This window comes from Budorcas taxicolor, chromosome 10 (genome assembly GCF_023091745.1).
Source record: "Budorcas taxicolor isolate Tak-1 chromosome 10, Takin1.1, whole genome shotgun sequence".
Taxonomy (NCBI): domain Eukaryota; kingdom Metazoa; phylum Chordata; class Mammalia; order Artiodactyla; family Bovidae; genus Budorcas; species Budorcas taxicolor.
In genome coordinates, this window is record NC_068919.1 from 90,189,522 (window position 1) to 90,211,615 (window position 22,094).

Below are 22,094 nucleotides of genomic sequence, written 5' to 3' on the forward strand. Positions count from 1 at the left end.
AGGCTCTTGAAGTTTAAAAGCACCTTCACAATTCCAATTTCATAGAAGCAAAAACAGAGATTTACACCAAAGAGACGACATAAATTGACCTTTAAGCCCAATGGCCTGCCATTTATAAATTACAGATTTCCAGGCCTATTTTTCTATCAACAGGATATATAAGCTAGTTATTGGCTGTAAAATTAACAAGTCTATATAAATTATTATAAAAAAGAAAATCACACTCGAAAAGCTATTGTTTAAAATAATCCTCACAAGAAGCATAGTAGTCATCTCTTGTTCTTCTCTGAAATTAACTTGACATTATTATTAAATAAATTTAGAGAGACTTATTAAGCAACAAAAGAAAGTACAATAAAAATGAACAGAAAAATCATCTTAAAGCAAATCATGTCATAAAATTGCTAACACTGCAATCAGTATATTAAAAAATACTTGTTGAAATTAGTTTCTATAAAAAGGAACTTCAAAGATAATCAATGAACAAATAAACAAATCCATTATAGCTAAGTTTTTTAAGTAAATGTATTCAGCTACGAAGTGGAGGGGTTTGGGGATGCGGGGAGCCATTATGATTTTCACCAACTTCCATGTTTTAACACTTTCCTTGGCCTCTTGTTTTTCAATGCCAATTACAGATGTGTATTTGTGCTCATAAAGGCCCATCTGTAGTATGGTTTATTTTTCGATTTTTTTCTAAAATTTCTTTGACCTTGAAATCAATTAGTTTCATTTCACAAGAAGAGTCTATGCTAATTCAATAATATTATTTTCTAATTCAGAAATACTATAGCATTGAAAGAATATATCACATGAAAACTAAGCAAACTTAAAAGATAATACTTTTCTGCATAATCACTCTACTGAAGTTTGTAGAAGTAAGTGAATTAAGTAAAAGCAATCAATGGCAATTAAATTCCTATCTGTCTTTATCCTCTCAAAATAATTTGTTCTCAAGCTTAAAGTTCTAAACTTTTGTCTCTAAGATATTCAAGGTTTAAAAAAGTGTGAAGGTTAGAAATCTTCGAAAAGAGAGGCAAACATTTATGTATAGTATGATCTATATAATAGTTATTCTCACATTTAGGGTATTTTTTTCCTCTGAAATCTATTTTAGGACAATAATTAACAATAAAAATGAAATTTATAGCCTTAGCAAAATTTTAAAATTATCATTTTAGTAGAAGACTTACAGAATTATAAACCACTTTAAAATAGCTCCATTCTGAAATGATGAAGGAACCCTTTCTGGTGGTTACTTGTACAAAGAAAGCCAGAATATTCATTAAAGAAAATATTGTCATTTCCTGCCTCACTAAAACTATTGCTTCATTAATGAACTGATAAGCATTTTAAAAAAGGATTAAAGCAAAGAAACATCACACTCAGAAATGTAAATTTGCTTACAACCTATAATCCTGGCCTACCTTTGATTTTCCTAAAGAAGACATGAATGCCTTTCTTTTCCTTCAAGCATCAGAACTGTAGAAAAGATAAGTTTCCATAAACTCCTTGAAATTAATTAATAAATCCAAAGAAATGCTATCTTCACAGCAAAAATGATAAAGAATTTTGAATCACTTGTCCTTTATAGGAAATAGTGCTTCTGACTGGCAAATCTGGAAGCAATTCAGCAAAGAAAATAAAACAGGTAATTATATGAACAGGATTATGAAAAATCCTACCGTTCTTTACCTAGATAAAAGGTTTTTTTAGAAAGTTTCTCGAATTTTCATTTTATTTTTTATTCCACTTCGAAAAATTTATGTGTTTTTGGTGCAGAAGATGGATAAAGAGCTAAAAGGTTTCAATTAGAAAAACCTGGATTCCAACCCTAGCTTTGACCCATATCAGTTGTGATATCTGAACCTAAAAATATAATAATATCAAAATCAAAGGACATTTAAAAGGATTACTAAAAGCAATTAATACTCTGCTATGCTTAGTGCATAGCCAACAGCTATGAATAATGTTATTATGGTAGTAATCATTCACCATCATCATCCTTATTATAGAGAATTTAGAATATCACATCTTTATAAATATATTCTACTTCTCACCAACAAGTGGTCCTATAGCACTCAAAATCTGTGACATATCCCATTACTTTTATAAAATGGATTGGGAACTTCTGAAAATATTCAGTCAAATGAAAAATATACTTTTGAACAAGTAAATGTTTAAGAGCTTAATTCTAAGAAAATTTCTTTATTGAGCCTTAGAACACACTACAGTTTCAAATGAAGAAAAAGATAGGTCTCAAAAATGTATGTGTGATACATTTATATATGTATGTATGAGATAGAATAAAAGGGGTACAGTTCATACTAACTTACTTTATTTCAACCACATATACTGTCACTGAGCTTCCTTTATTACAGAGAAGACAGTAAGGTAAATGACAGTGGCCTCATATTTGAGAACTGTGGGAGCCAAACTGGAAAAGCACTACATCTAAGATAAGGCTTTTATATACGAAGTAGTTTTATCATTAAATTACTTATAAAGAGTGTACTTACACATTTCCTAAACTGGAAGCATGTGTGCGTTCATGAATATTTTTCTGCATTTTGTCTGTTCATAATCTGTTCCTTATCTATACCCATAGCCATTTTAAAGCTCTTTAAAAGAGCTAGAAAGCAATTTTTTCCACCTAGATTGTTTTAATCCATAGAAGGTAAATTTAACCAAAATATACAACAGTGTTAAAGAAAGTAATGTTATTTAGGTAAAAATAAAATAACAATTTAAGGAATCTGCTTCAATTACATAAGAAACAGAACCTTTGTATATTTAAAAGAAAAAGAATTTTTCCTCAAGAAACAAACTAGACCACAGGAAATTCAGAATTGTTTAAGTGTAGAAAGTGAAAGTGTTAGTTGCTCAGTCTTTCTGACTCTTTGTGACCCCATGGACTGCAGGCCGCCAGGCTCCACTGTTCACGGAATTCTCCAGGCAAGAATATTAGAGTGGATTGGCCATTTCCTTCTCCAGGAGATCTTCCCAGCCCAGGGGTCGAACCTGGGTCTCCTGCATTGCAGGCAGATTCTTTACTATCTGAGACACCACGAAAGCCCTGTCTAAGTGTGGTGGAGCCTAATGAAAAAATAAAATGAAAGATATACATACATATAAAAAAACAGAACAGTATTATTTATCTCACAATATACTAAACCACAGAGCCTCCATTGTAATTGGGGTATTAGACCGGCATTAATACAACAAACAATTCAGGAGCTTTAGCAAGAAAAATGCTTGGTTGCTCAAAAATATGTTTTTAAAAGACATCTTTCCATATGCTGTAGAATTATAGAGTCTATAATACAGAAAACTAGGATGAATTAATCTATATTTTTCAGATTTTCTTGGCTTAAGGAAAGGCTATTTATCAACTGCTGTCCACCCTCTATTTTCAGCATGGACAGTTACTCTGTAAGAGATACATATGCTCAAGAGAAAATTACACAGCAGCTGCAGTCATGAAGAACTGCCCATCAGTTAGCATGGATTCCCACAGGTGACCTGAGAGCCCCATTTCAATTAAAACGAAATAGAACAGCATGTATACAGCAGATTCAGATGCTCTATCACTTTTTTCTTGGATACAATCATTGGGGATAATATGTAATCCTGCTGTGAAAGGAAATAACTCAAATGCTATGTTCATGTAAAAGACCATCTATCAAAAATATCAAAAGCACTTTCACAATGCTTAACCCAAAATGTTCTAACTACAGTACCAAAAAAAAAAAAAAAAAAAAAGGCTATCCTAAATAAGCATGAGATTAACCAGTTAGAAGCTAAAAGCTAAGAGTGAACTCCCCCCAAAAAGATTACTCATGCTTGAAAAGGAGCATCTGATCGCCAACTGTCTGCTATTAACCTGATGATATACCATATTCTTAAAAAAAAAAACACTAAACACATAATAGCTATTTTTCCAGGTGACATATATAGTATGTACAGACTAGGAATTATGATTTTTTTTTTTAAATCCCTGTATGAAAAGCCTTAAACCAATTATTTATCTCCTTTCTCTCTAACAGTCATTTTACCTTATTCTGGCTTAACTTTTAATAGGTTAAGTTTCTGATTATATGTCCAGTTCTTGGTCAGAGCTCAGGGCTGGTGCACTGGGATGACCCAGAGGGATGGGATGGGGAGGAAGGTGGGAGGGGGGTCCAGGATGGGGGACACATGTACACCCGTGGCTGATTCACGTCAATGTATGGCAAAACCACAATACTGTAAAGTAATTAGCCTCCAATTAAAATAAATAAATTTTTTTTAATAATAAAAAAAATATATAGATTTGCCAGGGTTTCAATTTAACCTCTTCCATATACCCTCTACCAAAATGGACACTTCTCCAAACTCTATACTAATCAGAACAAGTATTAAATATGTTAGCTTTATTTGAAACAACAAAAAATGTTTCTAGATGATCAGTAACTCCTTGAGTTCTCTAACTTTTTCCACTTCTTATGCTTACTGACTTTACTCAGTCTGGTCCAAAATCCACAACGACCTTCATTCTCTGCTTTCTGCTACTTTGTTCTCCTTGAAAAAATAGCCTTGCCAACAGAATAAGAATGCATAAATTCAGTTATTCACCAGCCTATTTTATATTCATTAATAAAAATAAATGAAATCAACACTCTCTACTATGACTTAATGAACAGCATCAACTTTAGCAAGAAGCTCTTTGCAAGTTTCCAAACCCAGATGAACTAGTTTCTATACCAAACAAATTTTTGCATTTGTTTTATTTTGTTTCCCTGATTGTTAAATCATATTAAGGCATCACACAGGAAGCTCATGGGAACCCAATTCCCCATTCACCTTCCTATTAGCTGATGACAGCAAATAGGATGGTATTAAAATGCTGGAAATATTCCCTAATGGTGGTTTAAAAACAGTAACAGAATTATCATTCTATCTCTATATCTGTAGGAAAACAAGTGAGAATAGTTCTTGCTTCATAAAGCTTTGGAATGGCTAAATCAGATAACTTCAGTATATTTTAGTATAATTACCTAACTAGAATGTAATCTATACAGTTTCTTACCATCAGATCTGAGTTATAGCAAATCCTTTTATGGGGAGACTTTAGATGAAGGCAAGAAAAAAGACCAAGAGTTAAAGATCAGGGGAGGTCATATGGTAGAAATTTTCCCAGGAAACATAATTATCCCAAAACATCCATCAAGAAACTGTTAGGGCACCTCACAATATACCAAGCACCAGAAGTAAAAAGAAGATATGAAACACTTCTGATCCTCAAGTTTCTTACAGTTTAACCAGAAAGAGATCAATCGACATCAATCTACTATCTGGAGGCATCGCTGAAATGAAAGGAGCAAATGAAGTTAGAGGGCCGATCAGTAGAAGAGGTTCTTGGTGTTAAAGAGGCAAGAACAGTGGCAAGAATCCTACGCTACTCAAACTGCTACACATTTAAGTATTATTCCCAATTCTAGTCGACTATACAGGAGATACAACTGTGTTTAAATTATGCAAAATTATATTGAATATATGATAGGGCTCAGAATACAAAGCATTAGGCTTTGAGCAGTTATACATTTATGCATTTTATATATATATATATACACACACACAATCTGTGCATAATATAACAGGCTTATTATGTTAGAAATTAAGAAAGTTCTTTTCTGAAATGGATAATGTTTTAAAATATTTTAAAGTAAAAGCATTCTTAACTTATGCATCCATGAATTAATTTATATATTAAAATATTTAGTTAAATTATAGTGATTTTCTGAATTATATAACTTTAAAAAAATCATATAACAACTTGTGGAAAGGAGGAAAGAGGGACATGTACTAAAGTAAGAGAGTAGGTCTATGATACTGAATGCAAGGCATGGCAATCTTGAAAATATCAACCATCCATCCTGCTCTAACCCCTTTCACCTGTGTTAGAAAAGCAGTCATTTTCGTAAGTTGTTCCACGCTTTTGAAGTACAGAGCTTAATGTTTAAATCAGATTCATTGTTTCATACTGCTTTATGTTTATGACTGACAGAAAACACAGTTTGAAAGACATACATCTCCTCGTTATGTTAGTAAGGAAGAGAATTTGATGATAAGTAGCTTCAGTCTTTCAGTCTTCTGGAAATTAAATTTCGCACATTGGATGACCCAGGTGTAGATAAAATCACTGCAAACACACTGTCCAAGATATTGTAAGACAAGTGTAAGAAAAAACAAAAAACCTACATCATGATGCATACCGAAGCGATAAGAAAATGTATTTGTTTCCCTGTGTGTGCAACTTCAAATCAGTGTACAGGACTCACTTTAACATAACAATTTATTAACAACAAACTCAACTATCGATATTCAATTTAATACCTGATTTAAGTAATTACTAGCTTATGGCTTTCCCACATCCCTTTACTGAACTGATGTCTCTTTATAATAAATCCACTTTGGAACTCAAAATGATCTCATTATACAAAATCCTGAAATACTAATTATTAAATGAAGGATGGTAAATAAGATGAATTCACAAGTCAGAAAGTTTTTCTTGCATTTTTCCATTCACTAAAAATAAGTAACAAATGTTAGAAATATAACTTTAAAGATCTGTCACAGAATTTTAAAGCTCAAACATACTCTTAGAAACATCTGTGAAAAAAAGGACAATATTGTAATGTCTTTCCTATTCTCCATCAGAGCACAAATATTCTCTAACAGTAGGCTATTAAATAAGTCTACAAACTTTTGTTCGTTCGATTAGAACATGTATTGTGACCTGTAACTACATGTAGTATCATCTTGCTTTAAAATATTAAGACAGAAATTTTGTACTAGAATCTACATACCCATAAGTTTAGATACAAACTCTTCTTAGATTCCTGGCTTTCCCAACAGATACATTAAGAATGTCTTTATTTTTCTTCTTTAAATGGGGTGAAATTTACTTTAAAACTTACTATAAGCTGAAAAAGACAAATGATATTAATCACAGGAGTCAATTATCTGTTTAGTAGGAACTAATACTGGTCAAGCAGATATAGAAAAGGCAGAGGAACCAGAGATCAAATTGACAACATCCGTTGAATCATTGAAAAAGCAAAGAATTCCAGAAAAACACCTACTTCTACTTTATTGACTTTGCCAAAGGCGCTGACTGTGTGGACCACAACAAACTGTGGAAAATTCTTAAAGGACATGAGAATAGCAGACCACCTGACCTGCCTCCTGAGAAATCTACAGGCAGGTCAGGAAGCAACAGTTAGAACTGGACATGGAAAAACAGACTGGTTCCAAATCGGGAAAGGAGTATGTCGTGGCTGTATATTGTCACCCTGCTTATTTAACTTATATGCAGAGTATATCATGAGAAATATTAGGCTGGATGAAGCACAATCTGGAATCAAGATTGCCAGGAGAAATATCAATAAACTCAGATGACACCACCCTTAAGGCAGAAACCGAAGAGGAACTAAAGGGCCTCTTGATGAAAGTGAAAGAGTAGAGTGAAAAAGCTGGCTTAAAACTCAACATTCAGAAAACTAAGAAACAATGGAAACAGTGACAGACTATATCTTCTTGGGCTCCCAAATCACTGGAGATGGTGACTACGGCCATGAAATTAAAAGACGCTTGCTTCTTGGAAGAAAAGCTATGATCAACCTAGACAGCATATTAAAAAGTAGAGACATTATGTTCCTGACAAAGGTCCGTCTAGTCAAAGCTATGGTTTTTCCAGTGGTCATGTATGGATGTCAGAGTTGGACTATAAAGAAAGTTGAGCGCCAAAGAATTGATGCTCTTGAACTGTGGTGTTGGAGAGGAATCTTGAGGCTCCCTTGGACTGCAAGGAGATCAAACCTGTCAATCCTAAAGAAAATCAGTCCTGAATATTCATTGGAAGGATTCATGCTGAATTGAACTCCAGTACTTTGGCCATCTGATGCAAACAACTGACTCTTTGGAAAAGACCCTGATGCTGGGAAAGATTGAAGGCAGGAGGAGAAGGGGATGACAGAGGATGAGATGGTTGGACGGCAGCACCGACTTGATGGACATGAGTTTGAGCAAGCTTCAGAGTTGGTGATAGAAAGGGAAGCCTGGTGTGCTGCAGTCCATGGGGTCGCAAAGAGTAGGACACAACTGAGCAACTGAACTGAACTGAATCATCCACCTAGAAAGGTTTTGAACAGAAAGTGAACATTGGATTTGGAGATTTGATAGTTTGTTGAAACAGAGAAATTGTGGCTAGCTGTCAGAAAAACACAGGACATAGATTCAGCCACAAGGAGGTATCAACATGTTATGAAATGGAAAGGAATAACACAATACCTATAACAGTTGGTGAAGTGAGCTAAGTGCCAGATGAAGAAATTTGCTGTCTAAGAAATTTTGAAAGAGTAAAACTTCATGATTCTGAATCACATCCAGAAATTGACATCCATTCAGTTCAGTTCAGTTCAGTCGCTCAGTCGTGCCTGACTCTTTGCAACCCCATGAATCGCAGCATGCCAGGCCTCCCTGTCCATCACCAACTCCCGGAGTTCACTCAGATTCACATCCACCGAGTCCGTGATGCCATCCAGCCATCTCACCCTCTGTCGTCCCCTTTTCCTCCTGCCCCCAATCCCTCCCAGCATCAGGGTCTTTTCCAATGAGTCAACTCTTTGCATGAGGTGGCCAAAGTACTGGAGTTTCAGCTTTAGCATAATTCCTTCCAATGAACACCCAGGACTGATCTCCCTTAGAATGGACTGGCTGGATCTCCTTTCAGTCCAAGGGACTCTCAAGAGTCTTCTCCAACACCACATCAAATGCATCAATTCTTCGGTGCTCAGCTTTCTTCACAGTCCAACTCTCACATCCATACATGACCACTGGAAAAACCATAGCCTTGACTAGACGGACATTTGTTGGCATCCATTAGTCATCTGTAAACTGACAAATCTCAGATAAACTCTTGTTTAGTTGCTACATCATATCCAACTCTTTGCAATTCTATAAACTGCAGAAAACTCTGTCAAAAAGTAAAATCAACCTATTGAATTCAATTAGTCATGTGGTTATCATGGGTATCATACATACCAAAAAAGGTTATGCACTCTGAATGTTAAAAGTATAAACAGGGCAATTCACATGAAAACTGGCTATCGTAACAGCCATAGAAGAATGTCTGCATGACCTAATGGCACTGGATTCTGGAGACTGGTGAAAACTGCCCAGGTAAAAATAAAAAGCACAAGCACAGAGTGTTGTTCTCTGCATCTAATTCACAGAAGTAAAAATGGAACAAATTAGTCTAGACTACGGTAGGCAGAATATGATCTCAGGCAACAACAGACTTTATTCAATAAGTATTTTATTTGGGGGGACTTAGATTTCTAGTTATAAAGTGAGGATAGTTGAACTAGATCATCTTTGAGGATCCTTCCAGACTTAAAACAACATGATTCTGAGTGGTTTACCCAATCCTCCACACAGCAGCTCACCTCCAGAGTTTGCTAAGGTACCCTAAAGTATTTGGACAAGAAGGCTTCCTATCCTTCTCTAATCTGACACATAAAAGTCCCACTGGTCTATGGCACTGTGTCTCATACTTTAATGTGCATTTGAATCACTTGGAGATCTTGTCAAAATGCAGAGTATAATTCAGAAAGGGTATGGCAATCGACTCCAGTATTCTTGCCTGAAGAATCTCATGGACAGAAGAGCCTGGTGTGCTACAGTTCACAGGGTCGCAAAGAGTCAGACACCACTGAAGTGATGGGCTTCATAGGTGGCACTAGTGTTAAAGAACCTGCCTGTCACTGCAGGAGAAGTGAGAGATGTGAGTTCGATCCCTGGGTCAGGGAAGATCCCCTGGAAGAGGGCATGGCAACTCACTCTAGTATTCTTGCCTGGAAAATCCCATGGACAGAGGAGCCTGGTGGGTTACACAGTTCATGGGGTCACAAAGAGTCGGATATGACTGAAGTGACTTAGCATACACCACACACAGGCTTGAATTTATAGACCAAACTCTGAATAACAAATGTCTGAGATACTCAGGAGGTCTCAACAGCTTCAAAAAAAGAAGCAGCAGCATACACTAGATTTCCTAAAATCTGCAGAACAACAGTTCAACGAAATATTCATATTTTAGATGAAACCTAAGGCCCATTTACTAGTTCAATTTGTTTCCAAGTTCCCTGTAACAAAGACACAAGTTTCCATTCCACTGTTAATACTTCACTTTAGGACCACAATTTAATCATGTCAGTTGGGAAAAAAAAACCACACCTACATGTCATTTATGCAGTTGTTCTCAGAAAATACAGGTTGTAAATAGCTTTGCTCTATTTCAGAAGCAACAGTACTGACATTTGGAGTTTATTCTCAAAAAACTGACTTTATCCTTTAATGAGATATAAAAGTACTCTTCCAAAGCTCCAACTGAAATCTAATGTTCTTTCCCTGTATGGAATTTATTTTTGATCATTAAAAATAAACAATTATATTATTTCTGTTGGGGGAAAATAAAAAAAACAAAGTCACCAAGTATTTTAAAGATGCGCTACAAAACAAGAATGAGAGGCCATACTTCTTTATTTAAATAAAAGGCCCAGAGGGAACAAGAAAGTGTCCAATATTAAGTTATGAAATCTAAAATTTTAAAAATATTACAAAAGGGCAGCTCCACACTTACTAATATGTTTAACTTTACCTTTAACTCAGTTGTTTGAAACATAGACCAGAATTTCCCGCTTGGATAGATCATAATGCATACTCAACTATTAATTTGGTTGAAATATTGTTGTTTGCAATGACAAAATAAATATATGCCTGAAAAAAAATTTTTAAGAAAAATACTGCAATTAAATAAGAAATCATTCTCAATTTCCATTAGATTCTAACATCAGATTCTAATGGGCTTCCCTTGTGGCTCAGTTGGTAAAGAATCTGCCTGCAATGTGGGAGGCTTGGGTTTGATTCCTGGGTTTGGAAGATCTCCTGAAGAAAGGAAGGGCTACCCACTCCAGTATTCTGGCTTGGAGAAATCCATGGTCTGTACAGTCCAAATCTATTGACTGTGTGGATCACAACAAACTGGAAAATTCTTAAAGAGATAGGAATACCAGACCACCTTGACCTGCCTCTTAAGAAATCTGTACGCAGTCAGGAAGCAACAGTTAGAACTGGACATGGAACAACAAACTAGTTCCAAACACGAAAAGGAGTACGTCAAGGCTGTATATTGTCACCCTGCTTATTTAACTTATATGCAGAGTACATCATGAGAAATGCTGGGCTGGATGAAGCACAAGCTGGAATCTAGATTGTCAGGAGAAATATCAATAACCTCAGATATGCAGATGACACCACTCTTATGGCAGAGAGTGAAGAAGAGCTAAAGAGCCTCTTGATGAAGGTGAAAGAGGAGAGTGAAAAAGTTGCTTAAAGCTCAACATTCAGAAAACAAAGATCATGGCATCTGGTCCCATCACTTCACTGCAAATAAATGGGGAAGTAATGGAAACAGTGACAGACTTTTTGGGGGAACGTCAAAATCACTGCAGATGGTGACTGCAACCATGAAATTAAAAAACATTTGCTTCTTGGAAGAAAAGTTATGACCAACCTAGACAGCATATTAAAAAGCAGAGATGTTACACTGCCAACAAAGGTCCACCTAGTCAAGGCTATGGTTTTTCCAGTAGTCATGTATGGATGTGAAAGTTGGACTATAAAGAAAACTGAACACCGAAGAATGGATGCTTTTGAACTGTGGTATTGGAGAAGACTCTTGAGAGTCCCTTGGACTGCAAGGAGATCCAACCAGTCCATTCTAAAGGAGATCAGCCCTGAATATTCATTGGAAGGACTGATGTTGAAGCTGATACTCCAATATGTTGGCCACCTGATGTGAAGAGCTGACTCATTGGAAAAGATCCTGATGCTGGGAAAGATTGAGGGCAGGAGGAGAAGGGGATGACAGAGGATGAGATGGTTGGATGGCATCACCGACTCAATGGACGTGAGTTTGAATAAACTCCAGGAGTTGGTGATACACAGGGAGGCCTGGCATGGTGCAGTCCATGGGGTCACAAAGAGTCAGACATGACTGAGTAACTCTCACTAATGTTTCAGAAGGGACATCTGAGGATGCAGAGGGACAAAGTGGGATGTCTGTGTTTTCTTTCACAAGTGTTTTAGGTCTTCAGTTTAAAATTCTATTTTTTTCCCACATGGCAGAAGTTTTCACTTGTATGACTTATATATATTAACCATAACTAAGTTTTGCTTGTTGCTTAAACTATCAAGGTAATCCTATTATTAACAGTTTATGAATGGGAAAGTATAAACAAAGGAAAAGGAGCAGAGATGTTCCTGAGAGCAAAACCTGTAACAGAGAGAAACTGGTTGCAGGGGTTGCATTTGGGCCCATGAGAAAGAGGTCGCCTGCTGTGGAAAACGTGAAAAGACAGGATTGGAAAGTATAAAAATACATTAACTCATAAAGGAGAAGACAGGGTTTGGGGCACACTGGGTCAGAAATTTCTTCACTGGTCCAGACAGAGGCTGGGCAAAGGCCAGGCAATGTTGCAGAGAGTCGGAGACGGATGTTGAGCTTTGAGAAATTCACCAGTAGGTGAAGATGGAATCTGAAACAGAAAAAAGCCTTTCCAAAGGTTCATGCTATGAAAATGCACGATGAGTTCAACTAAAGTTGGTGTTGCTGGAGGGCAAGGTGTCTGGAAGAGCAACAGTATTAAGAGATTTTGATGTAAAGAAATTATCCTTCAATTAAAATTTTTTTTAAAAGGAGACTTTGAAGTGGTTAGAACTGGGGATGCCTGGGTTCCAGGGACCCAGTTCTGGGAGAGCACACAACACTGAGCCAGGAAGGAAAAGACCAGCCCTGGAGTCCTGTCGGGTTTACAGACGCTGCCCCAGCTCTCTGCTGTGACCACCTCTGGGGAGTGGTTGATTGTCTGCCATTCACCATGACAACATCCCCCCAAAACATAGACTTTCAAATATAATGTGTCCCTTATACAACAGAATACTACGGGAAGGTTTTAAGGTAGCAGTAAACATCTTCAGGATTCTTTGTGGATCAAACAGACTGGTATCACAGATAACAGACTGCATGGTAGAAAGGCTTAGGGAATGTGCCATGCGTGGTATGTGGAAAATTTGAACAGCAGTTCAGCAATAACTGGGGTAGTGGGGTGGGAGAAAGAAGCGTGGTCGGGGAGGTAAGGAGTATGAATTTTCAAGCTATAAAAAAGGCAGCTGAGGACCACTCAGTGATAACTTGGCTACTGGGGTGGGGCTAGGGCACGGGGCAGGGAGTGGAGGGGATGGATTAAGAGGAAGGAAAGACCTGGAGGTTTCCACATTGACTGAGTGGGCAAATAAGGAATAAAGAAAGAAAGTAGCATGTGAAGAATATAGCAAGCTAACACTCAGACATAATGCGTTTGAGATACTTGCAAGATATTCAAGTAAATATATATTTGAGACTCAGCAGGAGATTGAAATCTGGTATATTGAGACAGTAAGAGACCCAAATCTGAGTCCTGTGGGAGAGGTTGTGGCTAGAGGTCATGAGCATTTGGATGTATAAACCAGGCAAGTGGATTCAGTCTCCCAAGCAGCACATGAGGTATGAAAATATAAGAGGATCTAGAATCAATATTTAGGAAACAGCAAAAGTTAAGGGATGGCTAGAGCAAAAGGAGCTGATAGAGGAGCTTGGGAAATGTTTAGGAATGCACTTAGTAAGCAGAGGAAAGTAGTGTCAAGAGAGTTCGTTGAGAAGAGAACAGCCCTCAATGTCAAGGGCTAGAGAGAGATGAAATAACAGCACACTGAAATGTAGCTTGAGGAATTTACAATTAGGAAACCACTACTGATCTTACAGACAGTGGTTTCATAAAAGCAGTAAGATGAGAAGTCAAAAGGTCAAATTTCTGTAGGCTGAAGAAAAAAGGGAGGAGTTTAAAAAAAACAATGAGCAAGACGGCTCTGCAGAGGTCTTTGAATAGGAATAAAATAAAGCGGTACTTGGAGATGTATGAGATTCAGATTGGGTTATTTGTTTGAACAGGACAGACTTGAGCACATCAATACAAGTAGGAAAGGAAGCAGGAAAGGATGTGAGTATAAAGATACAAAGACACTGAGGATAACTGGGGCAGGGCATCAAGACTCGGGGCAAAGATAGGTGGTTTTCAAACCAGACCCCATCAGCAGACTGTGTACATTATCTGGATTAAACCTAAGACAGAACTGTTTGGTAGCAGCAGTTTCTTTGAATCTGGGTCACAGCAAATTACCAAGGCCATCAACTGAAATTTAAGAAATAGAAAAGCTTTCTAAACATTGAAAGTAAGAACTCTGGAAATCAACGTGATCTTTCAGAGATACAAGGTTTCCCTCTCTTATTTTAGCTTTACTATAAAACATATCTTATGGATGAACTAGGAATACGATGCTGTTCTTCTTACACAATAAAAAGAATTGAGAGGTACTGAGAGTAGTTAATGGATTTTCTATTTTCATGTCAGAATTATATCTCCCAAAATGTATCTAAGTCATTCATCTAATATTTTCAAACGTATCTTGAATTATGAGAGATTAGGGATTTCTTATCAGCCCTGGGATTTCTTTGGAAGGAATGATGCTAAGCTGAAACTGCAGTACTTTGGCCACCTCATGCTAAGAGTTGACTTATTGGAAAAGACTCTGATGCTGGGAGGGATTGGGGGCAGGAGGAGAAGGGGACGACAGAGGGTGAGATGGCTGGATGGCATCACGGACTCGGTGGATGTGAATCTGAGTGAACTCCGGGAGTTGGTGATGGACAGGGAGGCCTGCCGTGCTGCGATTCATGGGGTCGCAAAGAGTCGGACACGACTGAGCGACTGAACTGAATTGAACTGAATGATATATTATCACATTATTTATTTTTCCCTCTCCAAACTTATTACTATTAAAATCAAATTCAAAAAAACTTATTTAATAGATTTTGTCCTTAAAATAAGAAGGCACAGCCATTGTCTTTTTTGTCTGCACTTGCATTTTGTTTTTAATAATGCAGACTCACTTGGAAAATGCTGAATAGAAAATAGACGAACATTTAAAAATAGAAATACAGAAGAACACTGGAACATCTGCTCTACTTGCGTACCTCAAAATGTGAAGACATGCTAAAGCAGACTTTGTGCTTTATATTCTTAAACAAGAGTTTAGGGAGGGTTACAAGAAGACTCACTGAACCAAGAGTTGTTAAGGCAAAAATTGGAAACCAGAAACACTTCAGCGTTTGGTGTCGAAACCATTCAGACATATCCATCAAACCAACAAACATGACCAAAGAAAGCTATTCACAGGACTGTGTACTTATGTTCATTTAAAAAATAAAAGGGATTTCAGAAACTATATATATAATAGCTACAGATTTTTCAAATTATTAGTTTTTTTCCCAAATTTATTTCTGAAAATGTGGGCTTTTCAGAAACAGATGCTCATTCCAAAGCATCTATCTGAGTAGAGGTTATAAGTAGTAACAGAATTTCATTCTGAATTAGTACTTTAGGATTTTGTGACCTAAGGAATCCCAAGAAAAATAGCACTGTAATATGCAGCTTCTTTCATAGAAAATAGGATTTATGGAGTCAGATAGGCGTGTTAGTTTGAATACCAGCTTGAGAGAAAATACTATCTGTCTCCCATTTTAGCAACCCAAGGGAAAAGTTTGTTTCGCTGACCATATAGTTTTAATGTAGGGGATATCCAAACAGGAATAGGATATAATATATGAGCAAGACTGTCCCTTTCTTGTCTTAAAAGGCAGCAGGGAAGAGAGAGGAAGCCAAACGAGACTGTCTCATCCATGAGCCGATTTCCCTTCTCCTGTTCTTTCTAGGGCAGCAGCAGCTCATTAGATCCCCACGGATACCACAGGGCAGGCAGGACTCTAGCTCCTGGTCCTTGTTAAGGACTCGGAAAAGTGCCTGTCCCTCAGGCTGCCCCAGATGGCAGAACCACCACCTTGGAGGCAGGGTGTCTGCACTGAGGAGGACCCGAGGTTTAATCCACTGACTAGCCTCTGGTTCCGGGCAGTCTCAGAGGGAAACAGAAGCCACCGAGGGCCAGCCAGGGTACCGACCTCAGGGAGGCTGCCCAGCAAATGGTTCTGTGGAATTAAACAGGACACACATCCCGGTCTGAGAGGAATGGAGGGCGGCAGCAGCGAGAGAAGAGGCGAAATCAAGCTGGCTGGTGCTGCAGGCAACACCACCCGAGATGAAACGTGGCAGACGAGCTACACCAGCGACTGACTCTAGCCCTGAAATGTGCAACTGCGGGAAAGCAGCCACCAAAGGGATGAGGAGCTTCACTCGGGGACAGAGGAGGCAGCGGCACCTTTCTGCCTCAAAGGTGCATAAGGGGACCTCTGCTGGGATGCAGACAAGGTTACCTGAGAGACTATGGTCCAGATTTGGTCCCTGGACCAAAGCAGACTAAAAAGGACTGCTTTAAATTTTAAACTAGATCTGACTTTCAGTTCACTCTTTCCCATTAAGTTTCTTGCTGCTTCACCACCAGCCTTCCCATGTCAGACAAGGAGGGTTTGCTTTTTCAGCTAAAGGCTGTCATCATTTGGACTCCTCTGGATTTCTTAAATTCCACCACCATGGTCCCCTTTGCTCACTCAGGTCCAGCCATAGCCGCTTCTCTGACATTCCTCAAACACGCAGGGCACACAGCTGCCCCAGGGCCTATGCACTAGTGCTTCTCTCTACCTGGAATATGCATGTCATTTCTGCACGTAAATTTCCCCTTTGCATTCCTTGTTCCAATGGCACTTTCTCAATGAAGCCAACTCTGATGACATTTATGGTACAGGGAGGGAGGAGGAAGGAGGGAGGGGGGTTCAGGATGGGGAACACGTGTATACCTGTGGTGGATACATGTTGATGTATGGCAAAACCAATACAATACTGTATAGTAATTAACCTCCAATTAAAATAAATAAATTTATATTAATAAATAAATAAATTTTAAAAAATAAAATAAAATTACACTTTGTCTTTACTGGCATTCCTCTTGCCTTCTTTGCTTTTTTTTTCCCCCCCATGGCAATTATTATCTTTTAAAATACTCTATAATTGACTTGCTTTTGTTTATTGTCTGTCTCCTGCCAGTAGAAGATAACCAACACAGCTGTAGGACTTTCTGTGTATTTTATTCACTGCTGTATCTTTGCTTTCAAGAAAAGAGCCCGGCATTATAGTAAGCACTTGACAACTATTTGTTAAGTGGATTAACCAAAGGGTCAAGATTCAAGAGGAAAATCAGATTAGTTAAACACTAAATTAAGGGAAACACATTTCCCTGGGCATCTATTTGTCCTTGACATTACAAGTGCTCAAAGATGATTTATTGATTCCTTGTGTATGTACTCCTGATCACATTCTTATGATTGCCCTTGCGCATTCCCTTAATGCAGCCTTTGGACCAAGCAATGTCTCATGAGAATAACACCAAAACAAAGAGTCATATGTAAAAACAGCAGTTCACATTTACTGAACCCTCTCTAGCCACTGTCTCAATCAATCTGCCTGTATTAGTGCATTTGATAGAACAACCCTTCTAGGTGAACAATATTATTAATGCCACTTAACAAATGGGCAACTAAGGGATAGTGAGGTTGGAAGTGTCTCAGGGTCAAAATGTGGTAAAATCAAGAGTCAAACCTAAGCAGTGGGAGTTCAGAGCCCATGAATTTCCAAAGGCCGCTTGGAAAACCTGTGGCAACTACCTGCTTATTTTGTGACCTATAATAAGAGCTATTTCTTTAAAATCAAGAAGAAATTGTTTTTCTGAGAGGTAAAGCAACACAAACACATAAAGCAAAACCCAAGCCAAAAGATCCATACACAGCATGGTTTTTTAACCATATAAATTATGATTTATATGATTATGACACCACCCAAAAATGTACACTATAAAAATTGTTTGTTTTTACTATTCTTATGATTAATACCAGAGAGACTAGAACTAAAGGAAAAGTTCTTAAAACAAAAAGTGAAAATACACAGATTGACAGATGATGCAGGAAAAAAGAAGGCCAGAGATAAAAGGTAGGTAAAAATCAATCACTGCTTCATTAAAATTGTAAAACCTTGGAAAAACCACTTAACCTTTCTGGGTCCATTCCTTCATTTGTAGTAGAGACAGTTAGAAACACATACGGGGCTCTCCCAGTTCTCAGATCTATGGTTATCTATTTAAAGATTCTTATGCTAAACAGTATCAGCTTTCTTTAAAAACAAACAAACAAACAAAAACTTAAAAGTATGGAAACTGCATTCCTTTTGCTAAGTCTTAGTTGTGGCATCTTTAGTCATATCTTTAATTGCGGCATGCAAACTCTAGTTGTGGCTTGTAAACTCTTAGCTGAGGCATGTGGAATCTAGTTCCTGGACTAGGGATCAAACCAGGGCCCCCTGCTTTGGGAGCGTGGAGTCTTCGCCACTGGACCACCAGGGAAGTCCTCGATGTCTATTTTTAAGAACTTACTCAGGTCCTATTCTAATTTAAACTTTTAAAAATTCAAAAGCTAAAAAATTTGTAAGAAATTAGAACACATGTGTTCACTGTTTTAACTAGGTTTGATATTTTATTGTCTTATGTCAATAAATTATCATTCAAAATATTAAAACCAATATAATCTACTTTCAGATTTTATTGTGAGATTATAAGATTCACATGCAGCTGTATAAAATAATAGAGAGAAGGCTTATATCCTTTGTCCACCTTCCTCCAATGATACCAGTCTGCATAAATGTTATTTAATACCATAACCAGAAGACTGACACGGATACAATCCACAGACATGATCCAGATTTCATCAGTTTTTACCTGCACCTGTGTGTGTGTGTGTGTGTGTGTTTAATTCTACACAACTCTATCATTTCATCACATGTGCAGATTCACGTGAGCACCAACAGTCACGACACAGAAAGTTCCTGCACAAAGATCCCTTCATCCTACCTTTTTATAGCCACAGAAAACACCCTCCTTCCCTATTTTCTTTCACAGCAAAAGAAAACCAAAGAAAATTGTCTGGGTAATAACATCTTAATTTAGATTCAACCCACAAAATGATTATTAATAAAACTTTAAACTACCAGAATTAAGAAACTCTTTAGATTAGTAAGACAGATGCTTATGTAATGGGAAAAACACACTAAAAATAATACCTTTATTTGTTCCTTACCACATAATTAAATATAGAAAAACAGGATCTCTGAGAAATAATTTCAATATGTAGCTGTAAACCATTAGAGGATTTTACTAAGGATAAATTGCAATTTAAGAAGCTGATACTCATTTGAAGAATGAAGAAAACCATCAAGTAAACATTCCAGCCAATAAGTTAACATTTGAATCAAAAGTTCAGATTAAATTTTCTAAGAGGAAAAAAAAGAAGTATCATATACTAAATAAAATTTAGGATTTGGTTACGCTGAGAAGTCACATAGATTTTTATCTGCTCATATTTTATATACAGATACAATACAATATATGTGAAAAAGTGAAAATGAAGTCGCTTAGTCGTGTCCGACTCTTTGCGACCCCATGGACTGTAGCCTACCAGGCTCCTCCATCCATGGGCTTTTCCAGGCAAGAAAACTGGAGTGGATTGCCATTTCCTTCTCCAGGAGATCTTCCCAACCCAGGGATTGAACCCGGGTCTCCTGCATTGTAGGCAGACACTTTACCTTCTGAGCCACCAGGGAATATACATATATTTTCCAATCTCATGTGTACTTAACAAATACAAACAATTTATTTTATTATGGAGACTTTTAGGACTATTCCTCATAAATCTAAAAATTACAGATGTATCTTAGGTCCATATTTTTATGTTTTGAAAATGGAAATGTATATTGAATGTAATTTTCTATAAAGCTGAGACAGCAACAATATTGAATTATGCCAAAGTTTCACCTAGATCAATTCCATCTTTCCTTTTCTCAATCCTTCCATTCCTTCCCTTATTTTCTTTCTTGTCTCATTTCTACCTTTCTTTTTTAAACCTTTTTATTATGCAAAATTTCAAACCTATTCAAAAGCAAAGAGCTAGATCAGTATAATGAGCTGATATACACATTATCCAATTACAACTATTACCTATACCTGAACAATCTTATTCGTTTGTGATACATTATTTTAAAATTGCTATATTTTTAGGCATGACCAAAGTACTGTTGCTGCTGCTGCTGCTAAGTCCCTTCAGTCGTGTCAGACTCTATGCAACCCCATAGATGGCAGCCCATCAGGCTCCCCTGTCCCTGGGATTCTCCAGGCAAGAACACTGGAGTGGGTTGCCATTGCCTTCTCCAATGCATGAAAGTGAAAAGTGAAAGTGAAGTCGCTCAGTCGTGTCCAATTCTTAGCGACCCCATGGACTGCAGCCTACCAGGCTCCTCCGTCCATGGGAGTTTCCAGGCAAGAGTACTGGACTGGGGTGCCACTGCCTTCTCAGGACCAAAGTACTGTAGTTATGTTTAAAAGATAAGAATCATTTTATTTTAGCCAAAAGGATGTTCACAATAAACATTTACCAATGACATGATATAGCCTGATATTTGCTGGTGAAGTGAAGTGAAGTGAAGTCGCTCAGTCGTGTCCGACTCTTTGCGACCCCATGGACTGTAGCCTACCAGGCTCCCCTGTCCATGGAATTTTCCAGGCAACAGTACTGGAGTGGACTGCCACTTCCTTCTCCAGTGGATCTTCCCAACCCAGGGATCGAACCCAGGTCTCCCACACTGTAGACAGACGCTTTACCGTCTGAGCCTGGTGAGTGGCTTGTTATCAACAGAGTGCAGGGCAGTGATGCTGTGTGATTTCCACAAAGAGATTAGAAGAAGCAATATAACTTCACTATTCCCCAGGACACATGAGCCCTGAGCTGCCATGCTCTGAGGAACAGGAGCAGGGGGAGACTTCCTTGTAGGCAGCCCTGCCTCTGAATCCTCCCAACAGAGATACCAGACACTGCAGAGGAATTTCTCTCCATCGTTGCATATTACTACACATTCTGGATGTTTGGTTCTTTTTTTTTTTTCAACCAACCCCCTAATGATGGATATTGGGTTATTTCCTCTTTTGCTATTAAAAAGTGCTGCAAAAAAACCCAGCATTATGCAGTGGGCTCTTGTATGGCTGTCCACTGTATCTGCATCTTTGACACAAATTCCTAGAAGTAGGATCCAGGAATCAAAAGTTAGTGCTTATGGAAATTAACTACATTCAAAGGCACCTTCAAAAGGGGACCATTTTGCATTGCGACAAGCAGTGTGTAAAAAAAGCTTGTTTCCTCACAGTTCCCAGTCTCAGTATTTAGGGCTATAACCTCTTGTGTATGATAAGACTGGCAAATATTTTTCCCAATTGATAACTTGTCCTTTTATTTTACTTATGGTGGAAGGTTTTCAATCATTAAATAAATAAATAAATAAATAAATAAATTCTATATAATCAAATATATTAATTCTATATCCTGATTGCTTCTGGATTGTAGCTAGTAAAGGTCGCTTTTGCCTACTGCCAGACTATAGAGGTATTGCCCATGCTTTTACTAGTATTTGTGTAATTTCATTTTTAACACTGAAGTCTCTGATCCATTTAAAATACATTCAAGTGGATGGCCTCAGTAATGAATCTAATGTAATCTTTTTCCATACAAATATCCAGTTATCCCCGTATACTTACTAAAAAGTTTATATATCTGCACTGATTTAAAATTCTAACCTTACTGTAGACTAAATTTCTTTAAGCATTTGGGTCTATTTCTGGATTTTCTATTGGTTCCGTTGGTCTGTCTAGTAAATTTATTTTTCTTTTTAAGAGAGATTTGGGCTTCCCTGGTGGCTCAGAGGTTAAAGCGTCTGCCTGGAATGCGGGAGACTCAGGTTCGATCCCTGGGTGGGGAAGATCCCCTGGAGAAGGAAATGGCAACCCACTCCAGTAGTCTTGCCTGGAGAATCCCATGGAGGGAGGAGCCCGGTAGGCTACAGTCCATGGGGTCG

At 37.6% G+C, this 22,094-nt stretch overlaps 1 protein-coding gene and 1 non-coding gene across 2 annotated transcripts in view; one reads left to right on the plus strand and one right to left on the minus strand.

Moving 5' to 3' along the window:
* CEP128 (centrosomal protein 128) overlaps positions 1-22,094 on the minus strand; it is a 469,424-nt gene that overhangs the window by 195,985 nt on the left and 251,345 nt on the right. The gene's annotated exons all lie outside the window — the stretch shown is intronic.
* On the plus strand, positions 21,927-21,998 carry TRNAS-GGA (transfer RNA serine (anticodon GGA)). Its single transcript has one exon. It is a non-coding gene; the product is annotated as a tRNA-Ser (tRNA).